The sequence below is a fragment of the Halyomorpha halys genome, unplaced genomic scaffold, assembly GCF_000696795.3.
Source record: "Halyomorpha halys isolate HHAL.00 unplaced genomic scaffold, Hhal_1.1 Scaffold1416.1, whole genome shotgun sequence".
NCBI classification, from domain to species: domain Eukaryota; kingdom Metazoa; phylum Arthropoda; class Insecta; order Hemiptera; family Pentatomidae; genus Halyomorpha; species Halyomorpha halys.
Window position 1 is genome coordinate 51,993 of NW_027114849.1, and position 8,830 is coordinate 60,822.

At 37.3% G+C, this 8,830-nt stretch overlaps 1 protein-coding gene across 15 annotated transcripts in view; it reads left to right on the forward strand.

The window, feature by feature from the left end:
- Glut1 (Glucose transporter 1) overlaps positions 1-8,830 on the forward strand; it is a gene marked incomplete at its 5' end in the record, with an annotated part of 81,875 nt that overhangs the window by 50,812 nt on the left and 22,233 nt on the right.

Sequence of the window (8,830 nt, forward strand, 5' to 3'; positions counted from 1 at the left end):
GTTCCACAGCATACTTTTTTTTGTTTTTGGTCCCCCTTCCGGGCATTGCTGCCACACGGGGTTCGGCAACAGTGGAGTGGTGCGTTAGGATTGCCACTGCTGCCAATAAACATCTTTTTTTTTTAACTTTATTTTCATAAATAGATACAAAATTTGAGGACAATTTTTTTACAAACATGGTGCAGCCCAGCACTCGGTTCAGTGCCTTAAGATACGTACACTTTATCCTTCAGCATCCGTCCAGAACGTCCAAAACGCCTGGTCTGCATCCATTCGTTTTTCACCTCCAGTACGCAGCCTAGTCCAGCCCTCCTGGTATCATCCTGCTTCATCGCTGTCATCGCGATGCAGTCCTTTATCACAAGCTCTGCCGTTTCTGGGACTCCACACGTCGGGCACCGGGGGTCGATGTCCTTTCCGAAGTTTTGCAGCGTTCCCCGGGATCCCCCATGTCCTGTCAGGATCTGCGAGACCCAATAGTCTGGGATGACCCATACTTCTCTCAATCTTAAGCGGACGGTGAGGAAGAATTTCCTGTGCGTCGCGCCCTTTTCACTAGTCCGCCACCGTCCATTCCACTCCTCCATCGACTCTTCCCGCAGGAACTTCTTCCAAAGGTTCGGGGTCTCGCCAATCCTCTCCTGGAGTCCCTCCGGTAGCAATCCCAACCCCTGCAACTTCGCAGCATCCTCCTTGAGTATGAGGTCAAGGGGCATTGCTCCAGCCAGCACCGCCTCATGCGACACCGCCCTATACGCCTTCATGGCCCTCAACAGAGCCAGTCGTTGCATAGAGACCAATCTCTTCTTCTGCTCCCGCGTGAGGGTTCGACTCCACGCAGGGGATGCGTACCTCAGGACACCCAAGACCACTGCTTTGTAAATAGTCATCGTAGTAGTGGGGTACCTGAGGCCCCAGAAGGCACCCCCTATACTGCTCAACCCATTAAGTGACAGAGTCACCCTATCCCTATAGTACTCTCTCTTCAGCTGCGTCAGGGCCGTTGTCCACCATGGGACCAGACGTGCTCTCGCCCTACGGCGCTAAAGGGTAATATTGGCCGTTTGGGTGATGGCGTCAGGGTTGTCACTCTGTGGTCAATTCCTGACTCTTTCTTCATCGGCGCCACATCCTCCCATTCTTTATCCACCAATATCCCCGTTCCACAGCATACTGCCCACTAGACTGTCTCGGTTTCTTCGTTTCCCTGATCATCATGAATATGTCCTCCTCTGGGGCTCACCATCCTCCTCCGAATGCCTATAATCTTTCCTTGATAACTTTCCAAGGGGTCTCTTCGTCCGCTTGAATCTGATTGAGGATGCTCCTCTTTACTCTGCAGACGACCTTGCTTTTAATGCCTCCGCATCTTCGCTATCTAGTAGATGTTCGATTGGTTTTGCTTCAATTCGGCTTATCAGTCAGTCACCCTCTTTTATGAAGTGGCTGAGTTTGCCTGTTTCCGCACTGAACGGCCTTCCTCAAGTCTTGGGTGGTTGCAGGTTTCAGTGCTTACTTTGATCCACTCTAGTGTTGTTGCGATTCTGAAAGACTGGTAGTGGAGGAAACTCTGGAGATAGAGGATTCCCCTCTGTGGGAGGTGCATTTTGATTCAAAACTTCTAGGTCCAAAACCGCTTGTTTAACGATTCCGTTGCCATTCGCAGCCATTATTTACAAATAAAAGAGATAAAAAAAATTGAAGATGATAAAACAAAAAAAAAATTTTTCTTAACAGATAAAATTACTTCGGTATCTAAAGTTCCCGGGTTTCAGTTAAACGTTTGCTAAGCCAAAGACTTATAAAGAGAAAAAGGTGAGAAAAATGATCAACTCGATTGCTACTCATTCAAGACTGACTTTTATTGAGTACAGCTTATCTATTGTAATATCCTAATTTTTAATCAATAGTTGATTTTTATATATAAATGATTTTAGTTGTTTTTATTTTGTGTGTATCGTTTCAGTATTATTTGATGTGTTAAATCAAAAAAGCAAGCTAACCAATTTTCATTGTCTAAAATAAATACGTTATTCATAACAAAGCCAAGATGGCGGCGAGTGGTAGAAAGAAAACATTAAAGTCATCCGAGAAGAAAAAGGTACTCTTGGTTTGGATTGTCTGGTGTGAGGACATCCGTCGGCTGGAAGTGGAAAGTACTGGAAGCCATTGTTGACAATTTGACATAGCATTATAGAAAAGAAGATATCAAGAATCATCAATCATCAAAGGAAGATTGTGTAATTGGTTAGTTTTGTTTCCAACTAGAATTTATTACATTTGTAAAAGAGATATAAATTAAGTTTAAGTGTTATTAGTAGTAAAGTGTCTGTTTCTGTTCGTCTAGAAACCCGCCGTGAGATTAAGAGTCTATTATATTATAAAATTTAAATAAAATACTCTTGAAGAATGGTGCCAAAATTGGAGGATTAAAATTAATTCCAATAAATCTCACCAAATCACATTTACCCTTCGTCGTAAACCAATGACCTCTTATCCAACAGTACCCTTTAATAATAACCCACTTATTCCTGTCGAACAGATTCGTTACTTAGGACTACATCTCGACAAACGACTGACATAGAATCCTCATACAAGACTGAAAAGACAGAAAACTGCTCGTCGATTTCGACTATTACAACATTTACTAGACAAACGGTCTAAATTGCCAATCCATTACAAAAGACTGGTCTACATGACTATTATAAGGTCTATCTGGACATACGGAGTTGAGCTTTGGGGTTCCACTAAACCATCAAATTCCTCCCGAATCCAATCCTTACAGTCCAAACTCCTTTGTAAAATCCTTAACGCGCCTTACTTTGTCACAAATCAAGTCATCCATCATGACCTCAATGTCCCATATGTTGCCGATTTGGCCAAAACCAGATACCATTCATTCCATGTAAAACTTCCCAACCACCCAAATCCACTTGTTTCTAACCTGGCTTCTCCTTCATTACCTAATAATCCTCCTAGGCGTCTGAAAAGAAGATGGCCACAGGATCTTCTCTTCTAGAAATGTTATTGGAGTTCTATCAATGGGTAGATTCTCCATATCTCACCTACAGCAATTTTACTTGTTGTATATATGTTATACAGTTGTAAATAACAATAAATAAATGATTAAAAAATAAAATTCTCCTATCTTTTAATTATTAAAGCTTTTCATTTTAGCCCAAGCTATCTTTTAGATATGAGAATTATATAAAATTCTTTAATTTTTCATTATAACATAAAGATATACACATTTGATCAGCTGATCTCCACAGTCAGCTGACATCGAAGCAACAGATGACTCAGGCAGTAACTCCCCCCCACCAGTTTATGAACAATCCTTGTAAACTAATACAATACAATAAATGACATACAAAAAAAACAATAAAGAAAAACTATTTACAATAAAAATAAATTCCTATACAGATATCATTGTAAAAACTTACAAGCTCTCTGAAAGAAACACTAAATACATAATTTAAACCTAAGAATAAAATTTTAAAAAAATTTTTAAATTTAATTCTCATGTCTAAAACATAGCTTGGGTTCAAATGAAAGCTTTAATATTTAACAGATAGGAGAATTTTATTAAAATTTTATAATATCATAAGACTCTTAATCTCAGGGCGGGTTTCTAGGCAATCAGAAACAGACACTTTGCTACTAATAACACTTAAACTTAATTTATATCTCTTTTACAAATGTATTAAACTTTAGGTAGAACAAAACTTACCAATTTCATAGAATCTTCTTTTGATGATTGATGATTCTTGTTATGTTCTTTTCTATAATGCTTTGCCCAACTGTCAACAATGGCTTCCAGTCTTTCCTAAAAAGCTATGTCTAACTCACAACCATGGCTTCCAGTGCTTCTCGCTTCCAGCCGACGGACGTCCTCTCACCAGGCAATCCAAACCAAGAGTCTTTTTTCTTCGTGGGTGACTCTCCGATGTCTCCTTTTTCAAGACATCTACCCTTCAGCTGGACAAGAGATGATGAGGACCTGCTCATCCAGGAAACATTTCCCGCCCGCGCCTAAGCAATGAATGTCCAAAACCAAGTTTTCTTCCTTCCCCTTCTCTCGGTGTTAGTTCTCAACATCGATTGTAGCACTACGGTTTTGAATTTTTTCTTATGATTTCTTTTATGAATAATTATCTTAAATACTTATTCTTAACTTCTATCTTTTCTTAAACGTATTGTATTAATTATGTTAACATATTGTTTCAATTATGATGGGAAGTTAAAATAAGTTTTTTAAAATATCTGAACCTGCTCAACATGGCCGCTGTTAACGCCATAATATATAATTATCATATCTGCGTTTCGACTTGAATATAAATTTTTGTTAATTAGTCGGCTCGCCTAATACATTAATTTGGCTTTTGGATATTTGGACTATCGATGAGCCACTACACCAACTTTGGACCATTGCAGCGGCGTATTTAGCTACAAGACCTGCGACCTAAACATCTTGGCAGCACTCTTCCTCGGCCCTATCGGAGTGGAGCAGCTTGCGTCGACTAGTATCTGTTTTATATATATTTATTTGTTTGTTTTTTTGTAAATTAGTTTCTTTTCGTTTTCATAATTTATCTAACTATTTTATTTTTATCTGAGAGGCCTTTTTAATTTTACTTGTATTCATTATTAGTCATCTTTTGTTTATTTTTATTTTAGTTTTTAAAATGTTTAAATTGACTAAATAAATGTTTAATCCGAACCAGTTTGTTGTTGGTTCATTTTAAAGCCTTCCAACAAAAAGACATAGTCGATTTGATGTGGCTTTAACATAATTTTGGTCCTCTGGTCCTTGAATTAAACATTTATTGGTATATGTGTTCATAATTTTGGTCCTCCTAAGATATAGACATTTATTTGAAATTTGGTTCATTATAATTTTATTGTTTATTTTAATTGTATTATTTCAATTTCTTGAGACAAGGTAGTTATTTATTAAATAAATCAAAACTGGTATCCTTTTTTGTCTCAACACTTTTTATTTTTCACCAGTCGAACGTTTCGGCCATTTTAACCATCCTCAAGGACATCTTCAATTATAATTTCTTCCTCACATTAAATTTAGAGTTACTTTTGCAGGCTATTCTGCCCAGGACATTCATTAATTATAAGTTAAAAGCCTATTTTTTAAAATTTAAAATCATAAATATTTAATTCTTCTTATATAAGATTATCCACACAATTTCACTACCATATAAATGGTTTCTTATGTGTCCTTGAGGATGGCTAAAATGTCCGAAACATTGGACTGGTGAAAAATAAAAAGTGTTGAAACAAAAAAGGATACAAGTTTTGATTTATTTAATAAATTTATTGTTTATATTAATAGTTGTTTTAAGGTAAGTAATGGGGCCCAAAGCGAATAAAAATAGAATTCAGTTGTTTGAACTTGAAAATGAGTTAGATGATTTAGCTCAGGACATAAAAGATTCTAGGAATATTAGGTTGTCCTGCTCAGAAAATCCCTGGTACAGAAGTATGACAATAAACGAATTCATGCCACTAATTATTTGATTAATATCTTCGGGTTCAAACCTATAACGAATTTGAATACCAATCACTAGAGAATTTCGCTGAGGTCGTGTTAGAGAGTGCGACAGCTTTTAGAAATATGAATCTTAAGGACCCTTCCGGATTCTTATTATTAACGTTCTGTCTAAGATTATTAGATGTTAAATCACGTGAGTGTTTTGAAACTGAATTTGGTTCTGTAGCGGACATACCAACCTTTGAAGATTTTTCCAATTTCAACCAACATCAATGCATACAATTGCAAACCGACAACCTAACTTCGAATTTCGGTTTAAATGTGCAACATCCACCTCCCCACAGGTTTCCAAATATTACGAAAAGGGTCTTGTCCACTGATGTGTCCATAACACATAATAGTTGCCCTTTGTGCCGAGAAAGACACCACTTTTATAGGTGCTTTTGCAATCATTGTCTTCGCTCAATGGAACCTAAACAACGGTTTGATAAAATTTGACCACTAAATTTATGTTATAACTGTTTAATGCCCAGTCATTACGCCAATGGATGCCCTAGCTCTAGTTCTTGTAATCAATGCGAAAGGCGACATCATTCATTGTTGAATTTTTCAACATCTATTAATAGGCGGACGAATGACGGGGGTAGGAAAATTCCTAACACTTCTTCTTTCTTCCAGAATAATAATGTATTAGAACCAGATCCTTCCTCAGAAAATATGCCAGATTCTGACAAGATAACTAGGGACTCAGAGGATTCAGTTTTGTCATCTCTATCCGAGTACAGTGTCTCAGTCCTATTAGGTATTGCGATAGCTAGAATTGAGGACCATAATGGGCAATACTTGCCTATAAGAATTTTGATTGACTGTGGATCACTGCGGTCGTTTATAACCTCATCCTGCGCCCAAAGTTTAGGTTTAGAGCGGAGTGTTAACCTGCAGCCTTTGCATGATTTCGGAGATAACCCAATAAAAGGTGGGAATTTTCAGGCGTTTTGCACCTTAGTGGTCTTAAAACAAATGCCGTGATAATTCCAAAGATAACTAATAGGGTAGCATCTTGTCCAATCCCTAATGTGATTCACAAACATATTCTACAATATTACTTGGCTGACAAAACATTTGGGAAACCGAGTCCCATTGATTTTTTATTTTATGCCGATCTATTCGGACAAATTCCGTAAGTCAGGAGGGTTACCCTGATGCTCTCAAAACAATATTTGGTTGGGTGATCATAGGATCTTTAACTCAAAACATGGATTCAAAGGAGAAAAATGTTTCAGTAATGACTTCCTACCAATTGCCACATGCAAATGAGCTCAATGACTCAATAGAGGAATTTTGGGAGATTGAAACAGTTCTGCAAGTTCTGAATATTTATCCACAAAATGTCAAACCGGAAGAATTCTTTCGTACAACCTATTCACGGGATACAAATGGCCGATATATTGTCCGGTTACCTTTTAAAGATTCAATTCCTCCGAATCTTGGCAGTTATTACAATCCCGCCTTAAATAGTTTTCTAAAATTACAGAACTGTTTAAATAAGTTGTCGAAACTGAAAGAAAGTTATTACGATACGATCAAGGAGTATTTGGAATCCAATTATGTTTCACCGGCCGTTGATTCATCTGAATATTTACTTCCACTCCAGTGTTTGATTAAAGACAATTCACATTCTAAAATTCGAATCGTCTTAGATGCTTCATTCTCTTCTGAACTTAGTTCCTTAAATGACTATCTCATAATAGGTCCTAAGCTCCAATTAGATATAAGGCATATACTGGTTAATTTTCGTCGATACCCACATGTTATAGCCTCAGATATATGACAAATGTTCCTTCAAATACTGATGAACCCGGATTATGTACCCTCTTGACATTTTATATTCCGATTTCGTTCTTCAAAATCACACATGGAATACGAATTAAATTGTGTTACTTTTGGGTTCTCTTGTTCACCATTCTTAGCCATAACGGTAATTCATCAGTTGATACTTGATAAAGGATCCTCCTATCCAAAACCATCTGTTGTTTTGAATGACAACATATATGTGGATGATATCCTAACTGGAGCGAATACTCTTGATGAAGCGCTCGAACTTTAGAAAGAGATGGTTGAGTTGCTCAAAAATACAGAGTTTATCTCGGGGAAATGGACGAATATAACTTCAGACCTGTTAATTTAATTCAATTACAGCCAACAAGAAGCTTATAAATTTTCGGTGCGAAATAAACAATGGGTCCAAGAATTGGGAATACCGTGAGATCCTGAAATACAGTAGGACCACCTCATATCACATTCAACATTTAAGTTAGTTTTGTCCAAAAGTGGATCATATTTTCTGTTATTTCTGTTTCGAAGTTGTAATCTCCGCTGGTATCTTACCTCAGTCACTTTAAGGCAAACTCTTATTTTCAAAAGCTATGACGAGTACTTGTTAAGAGGGCACAGTCCTGTTTCACCGATAATAGCTAAAGGTTATTGGGAATTCTTCAATTTTCTTTTACCTGTGCACTCTATTTGAATACCTTGGTGCGTTTTTTCTTGAAAACACATCCGTGCAGCAATAATGGGATTCACTTATGGATTAGGGATCGGGTATGTAACCACAATCTATTAAAGCTTTCAGTATAAATACGAGCATATAGAAGCATATTTAGTTATAGTTACAAAATTAGGAAGATCAAAGACAACATCTATCTCAAGAGTGTTATGTGCTGCCCTCTTGCTGGCACAAACTAGAAAATTTGTTTCGAAGGAAATGGAAACTTAAATTGTTCCTTTTTGTGGGCAGTGAGGGAATTCTCAGGGTGGGTGGTTCCTGGCCCTTTAATGCATTTATAGCTTATCTAAATAGTAGTTTATTGAATGAATCAAATGTTCCTCAATTGTAATGGACATTCTGAGAGAATTTTAGAAATCTTTGCTGGATCTAATGGAATAGTAAGGGTAGTCAAATTAAAAACAGCGAAGGGGGATTTTGTTCGACCTGTCGCAAAATCGGCCCCATTGCTTTTCTCAGATTAGTTAATGTACAAAAACTGTAATTTAAACGTTAAATTTTTGTCCCTAGACAAATATTGGTGGCTGGTATTTTAACGCCATAATATATAATTACCTTATCTGCGTTTTGAATTGAATATAAATTTTTGTTAATTAATCGGCTTTTGGATATTTGGACTACCGATGAGCCACCACACCAACTTTGGACCATTGCAGTGGTGTATTCAGCTACAAGAGCTTTGCAAACAAGTTTAGGTCGCAACTAAGTCTGCCACTGCCATACGGCAAACGAAGTCAATATGTAATCTGTATATATAT